The 15,694-nt window shown below is 42.2% G+C and overlaps 1 protein-coding gene across 8 annotated transcripts in view; it reads left to right on the forward strand.

Moving 5' to 3' along the window:
* Nucleotides 1-15,694, forward strand: part of znf462 (zinc finger protein 462) — a 130,940-nt gene that overhangs the window by 56,603 nt on the left and 58,643 nt on the right. For 2 of the 8 annotated variants that reach the window (XM_063049114.1, XM_063049115.1), the window contains one exon: nucleotides 708-907. The exons of the other annotated variants lie outside the window; for them this stretch is intronic. The gene's annotated coding sequence lies outside the window, so the exon portion shown is untranslated. The remainder of the gene's footprint in view (nucleotides 1-707; nucleotides 908-15,694) is intronic. 8 annotated transcript variants of the gene reach the window in all.

The following is a 15,694-nucleotide window of genomic DNA, read 5'->3' on the forward strand; positions in this document are numbered from 1 at the left end:
TGGATAAGGGCTTCCAAGACCCAGTGTACCTTCATTTCTCAGTGTTCTTTCACTTGAAACAAAGTTTCATCAATGGTTGAGGGAAAATCTCAACATTTATTTTGGAAGGGATGTTATAAACCATTTGTATTTGTAGTGAAGGATTTTACTTCAAAAATAGGTTAATGGAGCGTTGATCCATTAAAGATCAGCCTACTATCCAGCTCATTACCCAGGGTCTTCTGAGAGCATTGCTTTTCGAAGAGCGATATTGGCCCATTGTTTAAATGTCACTGGTGTTTCAACATAGTAGGTTAATGATATAACTTAAATTAATTATAAAGGAGCATTTTGAAAAATTCTAAGGCCAATTTGCTGCTTCTTAGGCCTAATGTAGATGGTTGCTTTGCTCAGGTGGTGGTGTTTATTGTAAAGCTCTGTGACATTCTGAAACTGAAATATGAAACACACTATTTTTAGAGAAGATGTGAGAGGGCTGATGTCAACGGCCTGTTGCTCTAGCTGGAGAGCTAGTCACAGTCTGAGGACATCTAGGACTCTGTTCAGAGCTTTCTCAGCCTTTGATACCTATACAAGATTGAGGCTTTGGTTGGAGAAGTTGACAGAAAATGAAGTGCTGGAACTCTCATTATGCTCAATGGCAAAATAGGCATTTGGGGCCAACTGGTCCCTTTTCCTTCTTTTATTTTTCGTTTTCTGTGTCACAGCCAGTGAAAACAATTATTCTCTGAGTCGCCTCTGAGGAAATTTGATGTCTCAGGACCTGCACTCGAAGGTCAGAAGGATGGAGTGGGTGTCATTTCATTGAAACCTCTCAGATATTGGAAGACCTGGATGGAGGGGACATGGAGAGGATGTTTCCATTAGTAGGCATGTTCTAGGATCCAACAACAGTCTCTGAATAAAGGTATACTTTTAAAACTGATATAAAGAGGAATCTCTTCAGCTAGAGGGTGGTGTTAAATCTGTGGAATTAGCTGACGCAGAGTGCTGTGGAGACCAGTCATTGGGTGTATTTAAGGTGCAGATTGATAAGTTTTTGGTTGGTAAGGGGTTTTGGGGGAGAATGGGATTAAAAATAATTTAGCCATGATTGAATTGGGGAGCAGACTTGATGGGCAGAATAGGCTACTTAGAGCCATAGAGCACTCCAACACAGTAATAGGCCCTTCAGCCCATCTAGTTCATGCCAAATGCTTATTCTGCTTAATCCTATTGACCTGCACCTGGACCATAACCCTCCATATCCCTTCCATCCATGTACCTATTGTTAATTTTCTTAAGTGTTGCAAGGGAGCCCACATCTGCTCGTTCTCCTATGCTCTGGGAGGTTAAAAAAAAAGAGTCCTAGCCTGTTCAACCTTTTGGAAACCCGGGTCCGCAAGTTCCAAAAACACCTTTGTAAATTTTCTATTTACACTTTCAATCTGGTAAGCTCCTCAAAAAAAAACTCAAGTTTGGTTAGATATGAACCACCATGCACAAAACCATGTTGACTATCCCTAATCAGGCTCTGTCTATCCAAATACTTGCATATCCTGTCCCGTGAAATACCTTCCAATAGTTTACCCACTACTGACGTCAGGCTTACTGCTCTATAATTTCCTGGCTTATTCCTAGAGCCTTTCTTGAACACCAGAATAACATTAGCTATTCTCTAGTCTTATGGCACCTCACCAGCGGCTAAGGATTTTAAATATCTCCGCCAGGACCCCTGCAATTTCTGCACCAGACTCCCAATTCTGCTCCGATATCTCATCGTCTTAGATGCATACTGCCCAGTGACAAAAAGTAATGAAATGTATGGATTTATCTGGTGAGAGATTCCCATTTGAATAGAGACAAAAAGGATATGATAATAGTTGTAAAATTAAAAACCCACAATACATATTAAGTGTAGCCATAGGACTTGCTTATTGGATACTTAAGACAAAGCTGTGGTTGCAATGCAAGAAAGCAGCATCCATCATCAGAGATCCACCCCCACCCAGGCGCTCTTTTCTCACTGCTACCATCAGGTAAAAAATACAAGAGCCTCAGGAGTCACATCACCAGGTTCAAGAACAGTTACTGCCCCTCAACCATCAAGCTCTTGAACATCTTGAACTACACTCAGTTGCACATCCAACGAGATGTTCCCACAGCCAGTGATCTCACCTTAAAGGACTCAATATCTCATGTTCTTGTTATTTAATGCTATTTATTTATATTTGCATTTGCACAGTTTGTTGTCGTCTGCAGTCGTTTTTTTATTGATCCTGTTGTAGTTACTATTCTATAGATTTGTTGAGTATACCCACAAGAAAATGAATCTCAGGGTTGTATAATGTGCCATACATGTACTGTACTTTGAATGTTCAACACACTGGTATTGGGGTGATGGTGGTTAAGGAGCAAATGACTTTAACTTGTCTCTATTCATTGCCTTATGCATCATGTGACTAGAGACATTAGTGACTGACAGTCTTGGCAAAGGCAACGTTCTACATGAAACACACTTGCCACTCTTTCCTGTTTTGAAATGGCTAACCTGGAAATATGTCAAGCTACATTGATGTTGATGACTAGCATGGATGTTTTTCTGTCTGTAGCAAATGTCACCATGATCATAGTTTCCAGATTCATAGAAATCTTGGACACTGGAAGGGGGCCATTCAGCTGTCATGTTAATGCTACCCAATACAGAATTATTCAAACTAAACTTACTTTCTATCTCCTGATCAGTAGTGTGCAGGTCCCAGAACAACAGGCTTATCCAGCTACTTCACCTCTATTGAGACTTCTGCTTGAAGTACCCAGGTGTGGGTTCTGGACCATCACCATCATCTGAGTGAAGACCTTTTCATTAAACTAAATTTCACTAAATCCCAAAGGAAAATCCTTTTCTCATACAATGCTGATTGAAATGTATTGAAAGATATCATTAGATTGGTCGACACATACAAATTCTTGTTAAAAAGTGTTGCAAGTGAGTAAAATGCTCTAAACCCCATCACCAGATATGACCAATGTCACATATTTGGGCAGATGTTCTATCCCTGACACCCTCTTAAGACCATAAGACATAGAAGTAGAATTAGGCCATTTGGAACATCAAATCTGCACCACCATTCAATCATGGCTGATTTTTTTTTACCTTCCTCCGCCCCACTCCCCAGCCTTCTCCCTGTGACGTTTGATGCCGTCTCCAATCAAGAATCTATCAAGCTCTGCTTTAGGTACACCCAGTGACCTAGCCTACACAGCTACCTGTAGGAATAAATTCCACAAATTCACTCTTGACTAAGGAACCTTCTCTGCATCTCTTTTAAATGGATGCCTCTGTATCCTGAGGCTGTGCCCTCTTGTCCTAGACTCCCCCACCTCGGGAAATAGCCTTTCCACATCTGCCCTGTCTAGGCCCTTCAACATTCGAAAGCGTTTGGTGAGATCCCATTTCATTCTTATAAGTTCCAGCGAGTACAGACCCAAAGCCATCAATCGTTCCTTATATGAGGACCCTTTCATTCCCAGAATCATCCTTGTGAACCTCCTCTGAACCCGCTCCAATGCCAGCACATCTTTTAGATGAGGAGCCTTGGACTGTTCACATTACTTAAAGTGAGGCCTCACCAGTGTCTTATAAAGCAGCGGTCCCCAACCACCGGGCTGCGGACCGGTACCGGGCCGCAAAGCATGTGCTACCGGGCCACAAGGAAACAATATGAGTCAGCTGCACCTTTCTTCATTCCCTGTCACGCACTGTTGAACCTGAACATAGGTTGCCAACTGTCCCGTATTTGCTGGGACATCCCATATATTGGGCTAAATTGGTTTGTCCCTTATTTCCCCCGCTAAAGTAGAGCGTTCCTATGAAAGCTTTCGTGCCGAAATGGCGTAAAGCGAAGAATCAATTACCATTAATTTATATGGGAAAAATTTTGTGAGTGTTCCCAGACCCAAAAAATAACCTTCCAAATCATATCAAATAACACTAACATATAGTAAAAGCAGGAATGATATGATAAATACACAGCCTATATAAAGTAGAAATAATGTACATACAGCGTAGTCGGGAAGATTAAACCAAAACCGATTCGTGGGGGGAAAAAAATCGGCGCACACAGGTGCCCGCGCAAGGCTTCATGGTCATGGTAGTCTTTCTTGGGGTAAACACATGCTGGTGAACATAGCAGGCCAGGCAGCATGTATAGGAAGGGGTACAGTCGAAGTTTCGGGCTGGGACCCTTCATCAGGATTTGACTGTTACTTTTATCCTTTATTTGGGAGTGAGAAAGTTGGCAACCCTAACTGTAAAAGACATGTTGAGGTGAGTTTAACCCTACTTGAACACCCGCACCCCCCCCCCCCCTGCCGTCAGCAGGTCCACAAGAATATTGTCAATATTAAACCGGTCCATGGTGCAAAAAAGGTTGGGACCCCTGTTACAAAACCTCAGCATCACATCCCTGCTCTTGTATTCTAGACCTCTTGAAAGTCCAGTATTGGCCCATTCAGTGCAACTGTGTTGCTTCTGCTGTGGTGTACTGGAGTTCAGTGCAACTCTCCATGCAGATTCTCCATGTGATTGTGTGGGTGTCCTCGGAGTGCTCAGATTTTCTCCTTGGAGATATGTGGGTTGGTAGATTTAATTGGCTTTGTGGATTGCCCCCTATTGTGTAGGTGGTAGCAGAATGTGGGGAGGATAAAAGGAGTAGGATTAATGTATGATTAGTATAAATGGGAGCGTGATTGCACAGAGTACTTGGGCCAGATCCTGTGGTTTGTTAGGATTCAACCAGGTTCAGCCAGTCTGGAAGTCCTTGTTCAGAGGATGGGAGATTTGGCTGCGATGTTTTTTCCTTCTGCCAAAGTGGTTCTGTGAGTGCTGCCTCCACTGACAACAGCCCCTGTGCTGTACTTGGAATCCCAAAGTGCTGGGAGCTTGGCTTCCAGAAGGAAATCTTGACTGAGGCCTTTCTGGAAGAAACAACGTGACCAAGAACTTTCAGACAGTGAATGTGGGGCAATGGAGGGAACTGGGGCACAAACCCAATCTGTGAAATGGGGATTAAGAAGCTTTTGGAGGAGGAGAGGTAAATAGACATGTTTAAAACCATGAGACAAAGAATTAGGCAATTCAGCCCATCAAGCCTGCTCTGCTAGAAATGGATTCTAGGTATGTAGTGCACAGGTGCCCAAGGCTGTTTAGTTGATGCATCACCAATTTCCAATGTACTACTGTGGGAAACAAGGTCATTTCTGGGATTTTGTATGGCCATAGGCTGTTAAAGAGTTTGATGAAGCCCAACCCAAGTCTGAAAAACACACAAATCAGCTTATGAAAGGATGGAAAGTTTGTCAGCAATGAACAAGGGAAATGCTTATGTATTGCATGCACCTGGGCAGCTGAGGGTGGAAGAACAAAAAAGGCCAAAATGTCATAGACTGTCTCTTCTGGTGAACTTCGTTGCGGATTGATGGTGGATCTGCAGTTGAAACAATGACTAAATTCTTTGTGATATTGCTGCATTGGAATTTGCTGATGATGACCATTAGCCAGTAAATTACACATATGTATGCTTATGAAATAAAACTCACCCATAGATGTAACTTGTGTTTACCACCTTTCATGGAATGCATGCTCATGTACAAGTTGAGGCTGTATGCTTTGTTGCCTAGGGATCAGAGGCCTGTGGCTTTAAGTTCCTGCTCCATATGCTAGGCTGACCCTTCCAGTGATGTATTGAGGAATACTGAGGTGTTGAAGGTGCCATTATTGGATAAAATGGACAAACCTTAAGTGTGTGTAAAAGCCACGACTGCACCTCTGCTTGCTTAGAAGCTTGCATAGGTTCAGAAAACTTTGACAAACTTCAATGGATGCACAGGCAAGAGTATCTTAATTAGTTGCATCATGGCCTGGTACGGAAATACCAATGGCCAGGAATGGAAAAGACTATAGAAAGTGGTGGATGCAGCCCTGCCTGTCACAGGTAAAGTCCTTGCTACCATTGATCATTTACAGTGCTACCACAAGAAAACAGCATCCAACATCAGACCCGCCCCCAAAGAGAGCATTCTGACCATGGTAGGTATGGAAGTAAGGAAGCCTTGGGTCCTGTACCAATAGGTTCAGGAACAGTTATTAACCTGTAATCATTCTGAACCTGCATGGATAACTCAGTTACCACAGCTCGGAACTGATTCTGCAACCTACAGACTCTTTCAAAGGATCAAAGCTCATGTTCTCAGTACCTGTATTACTTTTTTATTTGCACAGTCTTTTTTGGCACAGTGGTTATTTGTCAGAATTTGTTTATGTATAGTTTTTAATAAATTCTATTGTATTTTCTTTATTTTCCTGTAAATACCTGCAATAAAATGGATCTCAAGCTGGTATATCGTAACATATGTACTTTGAAAATAAATTTTACTTTGAACTTCGAAGAATCAGTGGTATTATTTTGAGGAAGAGCAAGGCACTCTGTACTGTCCTAGGGTCATTATTTAAACCTCAGTTAACCTTACTGAAAGGTGCGTTAAAGTATCGTTCCATCATTTCTCTCATTCCGACATGTCCAGGAGCAGTCTGGCTTGTCATTTCTTTGTGCATTACAACAGTGGCAATATTACAGAAATAATTTACTCACTGTGAATCACATGAATCTTGGGACTTTAAAACTGTGGGAATGCCAGCCTTTCTGAAAGTGATGATGTGTGTGGGTGAATGACGTTCCACACTCTGGAATCATTTAGATAAAGTGCCTTCAGGGAGGAAATTCCCTAATTTAGGCGTCGCTTTACAACAGTTAATTTCTGCTTGACAAATGTAGAATTTGCATGATTAATGTCTTGAATGGGGAAAAGTAATCATCCTCAATTACTGCCCATTGACCCCCAGCTGTTGCCCTCACCTTTAAGAATGCTTATTGTAAATGTTGGATAAAGGCCACATCAAACCGTGGTGCAGCGAAACATCCCTAAGGTTTCATTGCCTCCCTTGCAGATCATTTGTGTTCAGAGTGGTTACTTACAGTGCCTTGTGAAAGTACGAGGGGTGATTGATAAGTACTTGGCCTAAGGTAGAAGGAGTCAATTTTAGAAAACCTAGCACATTTATTTTTCCTACATTTACACACTTAGTCCAGCGGTCATGGAACATACGGATCCCTTCTTTGTAGAAGTCGGCATCTTGGACCTCCAGAAGTGGTTCACAGCAGGGGTGATTAATAAGTTTGTAGCCTAAGGTAGAAGGAGATGTGTTGTTAACTTCAAACTTTCTGCATTTTCACTCAGAGTTGAACTGCATGTGCATGTAACAAGAGCTGTATAACTCATCTCCTTCTACCTTAGACCATGAACTTATCAATCACCCCTGCTGTGGACTACCTGGAGGTCCAAGACGCTCATTACATGCACGTGCAGTTTAACTCTTTGAGTGATAATTTAGAAAGTTTGAAGTTAATAACTCATCTCCTTCTACCGTAGGCTACGAACTTATCAATCACCCCTGCTGTGGACCACTTCTATAAAGAAGGGATCCGTATGCTCCACGACCACTGGACCAAGTGTGTACATGTAGGAGGGGACTATGTTGAAAAATAAATGTGCTAGGTTTTCTAAAATTGACTCCTACCGTAGGCCATGAACTTATCAATCACCTCTCGTATTCAGTCCACAACTCTTCGTTCACATAAATGAGTACTACAACTAGGGATTTTGATAAATTTAACTGAGAAGTTTTATTTGTGAATCACGTGCTCCCTTTTTCACAGAAGGGCCCAAAAGATTTACACCACACGTGCCACTTAGTGTTGAGGCTAAAAAGTTCTACTTCAGTCCTATCCGACCACAAGAACTTCTTTCACATCTTTACAGCATCTTCTAATTAACACTTTGCAAAGTCATTATGGGAAAGGATATGCTTTTTTTAAAAGCGGTGTACGAGGCTTGATCTGACTGTGCATCAGCCAGGTAACACCATCCCTACTGTAAATTATGGTGAGGGTAGCATCATGCTGTGGGGATGCTTTTCAGCAGTAGGGATTGGAAATCTTGTCAGGATTGATAGGAAGATGAATACTGCTAAATACAGAGAGATCTTAAATAAAAACCTGCTAGCCTGTACCATAAAGCTTAAACAGGGGAGGAAGTTTTGTTGTTCAGCGGGGCAAGGACCCAAAGCACACTGTCAGAACAACCATGGAGTGGCTTCAAATGAAGAAAATTGATGTCTTCGAGTGGACCAGTCATTCCTGACCTTATCCCGATTGAACATCTCTGGCAAGACCTCAAGATTGCTGTCCACCACTGCTCCCCAACTATGATACAGCTTGAGCAATTTTTCAAGGAGGTGTGGGAAAATATTGCACCTGCACAGCTAATAGAGACTTATTCAAAAAGGCCACTGGCTGTAATAGCTGCAAGACAGGGTTCAAGTAAGTAGTGAGCAAAGGGGAATTGAATATGTTTGAGCTGACATTTCAGTTTTTGAATTTTGTTTTTTATGCTTTACACTTTTCCCCGTTTTTGGAGCTCTACTATGAAAAAAGGAGCACGTGATTCACAAATAAAAATTCTCAGTTAAATTGATCAAAATCCCTGGTTGTAATACTCATTTATGTGAACAAAAAGTTGGCTGATTACTTACACCAGGCATTATATCTACCTGAATGAGTTAACTTGCAGGGATATTACTGTTGCCTTGAGTTGTACTATATTTTCACCAGATTTAAAAAATCTTAATTTGAAAGCTGTAAAGTGTGTGTTCTGCTATTAATGTGAATCACAGAGCAGATGGAGCAATGCACAAGCTGTCCTCAATTTTCTACAAAATTTCTGGTGGTTTATGTAAGTGCTGTTCACTGATTTTTCTCTCTGGAACTTCCCACAAACACCATTGCAACACAGCGAGTTAGTTGATCTATAGGAAAAAGTATATTTATTAATAAAATCATTTTCTTACAGTCTTAGGGACTTGTATAGAGTGCCCAATAGTTTTGCCCAGTGTAGTGTATTATGTCTTTTCAGTTACCAAATAACACTTAAAACTACTGAGCTAATACCCTTATTCTGTAAGTACTCATTTCTGTTTGCCTACCACCTTCCTATTTTAACTAATATACAGTACTGTGCAGAAGTCTTAGCTATATACAGTATATGTGTTTAAGACTTTTGCACAATACTGTTTATATTTGCAAACTTTGGTCACCAGTTTCAGCACCCCATGATCTTCTCTGTCCTTTATTACTTGCATTGAAGCTTAAGATTCACGAGGTTTTATTGAGTAAGCAATATAGCCTTCCCTCGACTTTATTGGAAACACTGCATGTTGAACTCCTTGAACAATGGTTGGACCCTTCAGTAATCTCTTCAGTCTCACAATTGACTTTGCTAGTATCCAAGGTATTTATCATTTGTATTAAGTTGTCAATGTTGACTTGACAGAATTTTTTTTCCAGTTTTCACAAGGCAATTCCATGACCCATGGCATTCCATGATTCCCCTGTCCCATCTCCTCCTGTGGCCTGTCAGGTGATCTCAGGATACAATCTATCAAGAAATAGAGTATGTCATGGAGTATGTCATGTCTTCTATGAATAACTAACCTCCCCGCCACTCTTCCTTCCCAGTTGGGTTGGATGAGACCAAGTTTTGAGTCATTTGTATATTGGCAATAGTGTATCTGCTGTGTAGGTCAGCGATGGCAAGGAACATGTTGAATGCCAATATACAAATGGCAGGCTTGGACTGATGGTGCCTTATTTCCTCTACCTGTTCTTGTGTATACTTGTGAGTGCAGTGTTGTCCTGCATTTTAGAAATAATCCTTAGTGGACTTTCTTCTCTGTTTACATTGACATTCTGACGTCTATTTGAAACTGCGTGGTAAGAAGTGAAACTTTTTTCGCTTGCAGTGCTTATCATTAACTGTACAAACCGAAACCATCTTAGCTGTAGATTGATACAGCGATTTCAGGAAGAGTGTGTGTAGCAAGCATAGATCTTAACTTGTCCCTGTCCAGTGTTGTGTGATAGTACGTAACCACGTCTTTTACTTGTAGCCATATTGACTCTCAATTAATATTGAGAAGTTTTCTAATCCTTTCTCACACTGGACTCATTAGAATGGGCCTGATTCAGATACATTCAGAGGTTGTATTTTGCAGTCCTGACGTGCCATACACTCATTGGCTGGGTTTCCTTTATTTTTGTTGATGCTGGACCATTATTATTAATAAACCCAGGTGTTCTGCATGAAGTTCCTCAATGATTTTCCATTGCAGTTCCTTTGGCAGCAGCATCTTATGTTCACACACCCATTTGTATATCCTTTATTGTGGACTATTCATGGTAGATTCCTTAGTGGTTTTCTGTCCTCCAGTGTTGAGGGCCAAGAAGTTATGGTCAAGGGAGATGGAGGAGTGCTTGCAGGACTGCTTTGAGTCCGTGAACTGGACAACGTTCAAGGATTCATCATCGAGTCTGAATGAAACGCCACAATTATCACCGACTTCATCAAGATTCGTGGATGAGCGTGTGCCTTCAAGAACATACTGGACATACCCAAACCTAAAGTCATGGATGAGCCAGGCAATTTATACTCTGCTGAGGGAAAGATATGTGGAATTCAAGATCGGTGATCCAGAACTATATGAGAAGTACAGGTACGGTCTACAGGAGGCTATTTTAAGGGCAATGAAAACAATTCTGTTTGAGGTTAGGTATGGAATTGGATGCATGTCAGCTCTGGCAGGGTTCACAGGCCATTACTTCCTTCAAAACAAAAGCTAACATGAATGGCTGTGATGCTTTAGTCCCAGATGAGCCTCTTGTTTGCACTTTGAACGAGAGATTAAAGCTACATTTTTGTGAATCCCTGCAGCATCTGGCTCTGAGGCCGATGTTAGAACATCTTTCAAGAGGGTAAACTTTTGCAGTGTATCAGGCCCTGACAGTGTTCCAGGTGGGGCTCTGAAAACCTGTGCTAACCCACTGACGGAAGTGTTCAAGGACATCTTCGGTTTTTCACTCCTACAGTCGGAAGTTCACACCTGCTTCAAAAGAGTGACAATCGTACCAGTGCTCAGGAAGAGCAGGGTCAGCTGCCTCAATGACTATCACCCAGTCACACTTGCATCTACTGTGATGAAGTGCTTTGAGAGGTTGATCGCGGCCAGAATCAACTCCTGCCTAGGCAGGGACTTGGACCAGCTGAAATTTGTTTATCACAATAGGTCTGCAGTGGATGCAATATCACTGGCTCTCCACTGGGCTTTGTATCGCCTGAACAATAGAAATACCTATGTCAGGCTGCTCTTTGTTGATAGTAACTCAGTGTTTAACACAATCATACTTTCAGTTCTAATCAGCAAGCTCCAAATCTGGGCCTCTGTTCCTACCTCTGCAAGTGGATTCTTCACTTCCTCATTAGGAGACTCAAGTCTGTGGATCAGAAATAATATCTTGCTGCCAATCATCATTGGTGTGCACCACAGGGATGTGTACTTAGCCCGCTGCTCTACTCTCTGTACACCCACAATTGATTGGTTAGACACAGCTCTAACACCATCTATAAATTTGTTGGCGGCATAACGCTGGCCAAAATTCAAATGGTGACAGGGAGGCATACAGGAGTGAGATAGATCAGCTGGTTGAGTGGTGTTGCAAAGCAAACGTGCCCTCAATGTCAGTAAGACCAAGGGACTGATTATGGACTTCAGAAAGGGGAAATCAAGGAAACAAGCACCTGTCCTTATCGAAGGATCAGTAGTGGAAAGGATGAACAGTATCAGGCTCCTGGCTTTCAGCATCTGAGGATCTATCCAGGAGCCTAACATATTGTTGCTTTTACAGAGGCACAACAGCTGCTATACTTCCTTAGGAGTTTAAGGACAATTGGTACACACAAATTTCTGCAGATGTACCATGGAGAGCATTTTAACAGTTTGCATCGCCAACTAGTATGGAATGGCTACTACACAGGATCGGAAAAAGCTGCAGAAAGTTGTAAACTTAGCCAACTTGATCATGGGCACTTGCCTCCCCAGTATCGAGGACGCTTTCAAAAGGCAATGCTTCAGAGATGCGACATCCATCATTAATACCCCCATCACCCAGGACATGCCCTCTTCTCATTGCTGCCATCGAGGAGGTGGTACAGGAGTCTGAAGACACACAGTTAACATTTTAGGAACTGTTTCTTCCCCTTTGCCATCAGATTTCTGAACAGACATTGAACTCATGAGCACTACCAAAAAACAACAAATTTCACAACATATGCCAGTTATATTAAGCCTGATTCTAATTCTGATTCTGTTTTTGTTTTGGACCCATGTCTGTCTACTCATTAAGTGTGGATTCATAGACTTCAGAAAGGTCCTATTCAGCAAATGTGGCCAACTTCACTGCACTGCCGGGATAGAAATCCTTCAGCTGCCTCTAGAGTAGAAATGTTGTTTTCTTTGTAAGATAGACTTGGCTTTTTATTAGCTGTCGGATTTTGTGTGGCTGTTCTGTATTTAATATATAACGTGTTGGCCCTCCTCTGTGGAGATATGAACTTGATTACTAAATTGGATAATCGTGTTTTCCCAGTGACGATTGAGGAAGCGATGTAATTCCAGGTAAAACACCAACTCTCCTCAATTTCATTTTTTTCCCCTTTTGGTTAATAAGTGTGATGTGGGCTCTGCTCAGCCAGGGCCAATGCAGGATGTAGCTAATCACAGTCTGAACTGTAGTTGGAAGCAAGCAACGCACATTAAATGTTGGAGGAACTCGGCAGGCCAGGCAGCATCTATGGAAAAAAGCACAGTCAATGTTTTGGTCTGAGACCCTCTGGTAGGACTGAATAGTTGGATACAGGTTTTAGCCTCACAATTGCTGTCTTCAAGCTCCAAAAAATGAGCCACAGCTGAGACTTTTCTTGCGTAGATCATTTGCTCTTTGCTTCCGTTTGCTCCATTTCCATAGCCTGTTTATTAATAACTGGTGAAAAGGTGCAAGCCCCATGGGAGGACCCCAGCATGGTGCTGAACCATCCTTAGATGTGATTGAAGCTCACTAATGTTCTCTGGTTTCCTGGCTTTAATGCTGGCCTTGGCTTTTCTTTGTTCTTCGCTCCAGCTATTTTTATCCACTTAAATCATTTGGCATGGAAGCGCATCATTTATTTTGTTATTAAGTAGTTCATTAATGAACAGTGGTTAATATCGGTAGCTCGGGTTGAGGCACTTGATGTTGCGGTATTTGCCAAGCTTGGCAATTAGCTTGGCGACATTTCATCACCAATTGAGATGACAACCTCGGTGTGCAGTTGTTGGTGTTTCTCTCTGGGAGTGTTCTGGCAAACGTGAGGCAGGCACAGGAACTTTCAGAAGCATGGTTCTCGTCTGATAACTCTGTAAACAAACATATCAAAATAAGCGCCATCCATGTATCTCTAAGAGCCAAACCAATAGAATTCAAAGGTCAACTGAAGGGGTAACCAATCAGGACTGAAGCAAGTGAACGGCGGGGGGGGGGGGGGTGTCTATATAAACGTGAGCATACCCAGAAAGAAACAACAGCTGTGCACTGAGGATGACACCTCGACTGGTGATGAAACGTTTACAAGCATATCACCAAGTTCGGCGAAAGCCGCAACATCAAACTTCACATTGATGCAGTCTTCTGGACACCAAGTACCTGAAAGTATTCCCCCTACATGGCTCTTGCCATTAGAGTATCAATGATTTCACTAGCAATGCTGGACCAGTAGCAGCATCTTTGCTGAGAATAATTTCAGTTATCTTTACATAACTGTGGGAAGCATCCTGTACAGAGAAGTTTTTCCTCTTGGGTTGGAATATAATCTTTATGATGTGGGCTGTGCATATTGTACATCATCTACTCCGCAATATTTTGATCTCTGAGTGGACAGTTGTGTTGATCTTGGGTTCCACCACTGTAGACGTCATCCAGTCATTCTGTCACTCTCGACAGTGCTCCTCAATACTGCTCATATTTCATGTTCTCTGAATCTTTAGTGCACAGGGTACAGGTCTGTGAGTAGATTGTCATTATTTTTTTATAATCTGAAGTTTTCCACTGCTTAATGCCTCTGGATTAATCCTTAAACATAGGTTATGAGGACACTCAGTCCTCGTTTATTGTCATTTAGAAATGCTTGCATTAAATGATACAGTGTTCCTCCAGAGTGATATCACAAAAAAAAGGACAAACCAAAGACTAACATTGACAAGGCCACATAATTATAACATACAGTTACAGCTGTGCAAAGCAATACCATAATTTGATAAAGAGCAGACCATGGGCACGGTAAAAAAAAGTCTCAGTTCCGATTGACTCCCGATAGTCCAGATAGCAGGTGGCAAAAGGGAGAAACTCTCCCTGCCATTAACCTCCAGGCGCCGACAACTGCCAATGCATTGGAAGCACCTGACCACAGCCGACTCTTGAGTCTGTCCGAAACTTCGAGCCTCTGACACAGAGCACAATCTCTGCCGAGCACTTCAACCCTGCCCTGGCCGCCGAGCAACAAGCAAAGCTGAGGATTCGGGGCCTTCACCTCCGGAGATTTTGGATCACACAGTAGCAGCGGCAGCAAAAAAGGCATTTCAGAAGTTTCTCCAGATGTTCCTCTGTTCTCTCACGTCTGTTTCCATCAAATCAGGATTGTGCACGGCACCCTACTTGACAGATTACAGATAGCATTCACCGGAGTGGCCGCTGCGCGCTGTGTCGCGTCGCCATCTTCTCCTCCTCTTCATATTCATATCCTTCTGAAGGTTTGCTTAAATATAGTTGTAATGTATTCAGTAGAAATATTTTTTCAGTTTATCCTCAGCTCTTCAATCAACCTCTTCCTATCATCTTGACATTCGGAGACTATAAAAAGTGTATACAAAAAATCCTGGGAAGTTACTGTATCAGGTCAATGGCCTTTCTTCACCAACTTGTAATGTTGGTTCTGTTCCTGTCTGCACAAATGATGTCTGATCTGCTGGGTATTCCCTGCACTTAAATGCCTTTATTTCAGGTTTACAGTATCTGCTGTTTATTACTTTTTGACTATAATGGATAGCCTAGCCTTGGCCCGTTACAGTGAACCACATAGTCTGATGTTCTCAGTGTCTGACTAGTTTTCTCAATTTCAACGTGCTTCTTTCGAATTGCACCACAGAAAATCCATGGTGTACATGCTTCTTCCTCTGATCGAGGAGCCTGGTGGATGTTGGTATCATGGTTATTAATTTTCACCCTAATTCTGAAATCAACCATGAGTGGATTATCTGGTATGTAAAATGGGCTTCTCTGGTTATTCGTTTGCTTCAGTAGAGCTTAACATACAAGGATCCACATTGTATTGAAAGGACAAGCAGGTATGCAGTGGGAGTGGGGTGACTCTGTTGGTAAAAAGTGAAATTCAATCCTTAGGATGGTGAATCTGTGGAATTCATCACCACAAACCATTGGATATATTGAAAGCGAAGGTTGATAGGTCCTTGATTAGTCAGGGCATCTAAGGTTATGGGGAGAAGGTAGGGGAATGGGGTTGAGAGAGATAATAAATCAGCCGTAATGGAATGGCAGAGTAGACTTGATGGGCCAAGTGACCTTATTCTGCTGCTATGTCTGTGGTCTCAGTGTTGTGTAAACCTTCCACACATTGTCTTCTGCACGGGTCCTCCCCCAGGTTATGAGCACTT

This window comes from Mobula hypostoma, chromosome 5 (assembly GCF_963921235.1).
Source record: "Mobula hypostoma chromosome 5, sMobHyp1.1, whole genome shotgun sequence".
NCBI lineage: Eukaryota > Metazoa > Chordata > Chondrichthyes > Myliobatiformes > Myliobatidae > Mobula > Mobula hypostoma.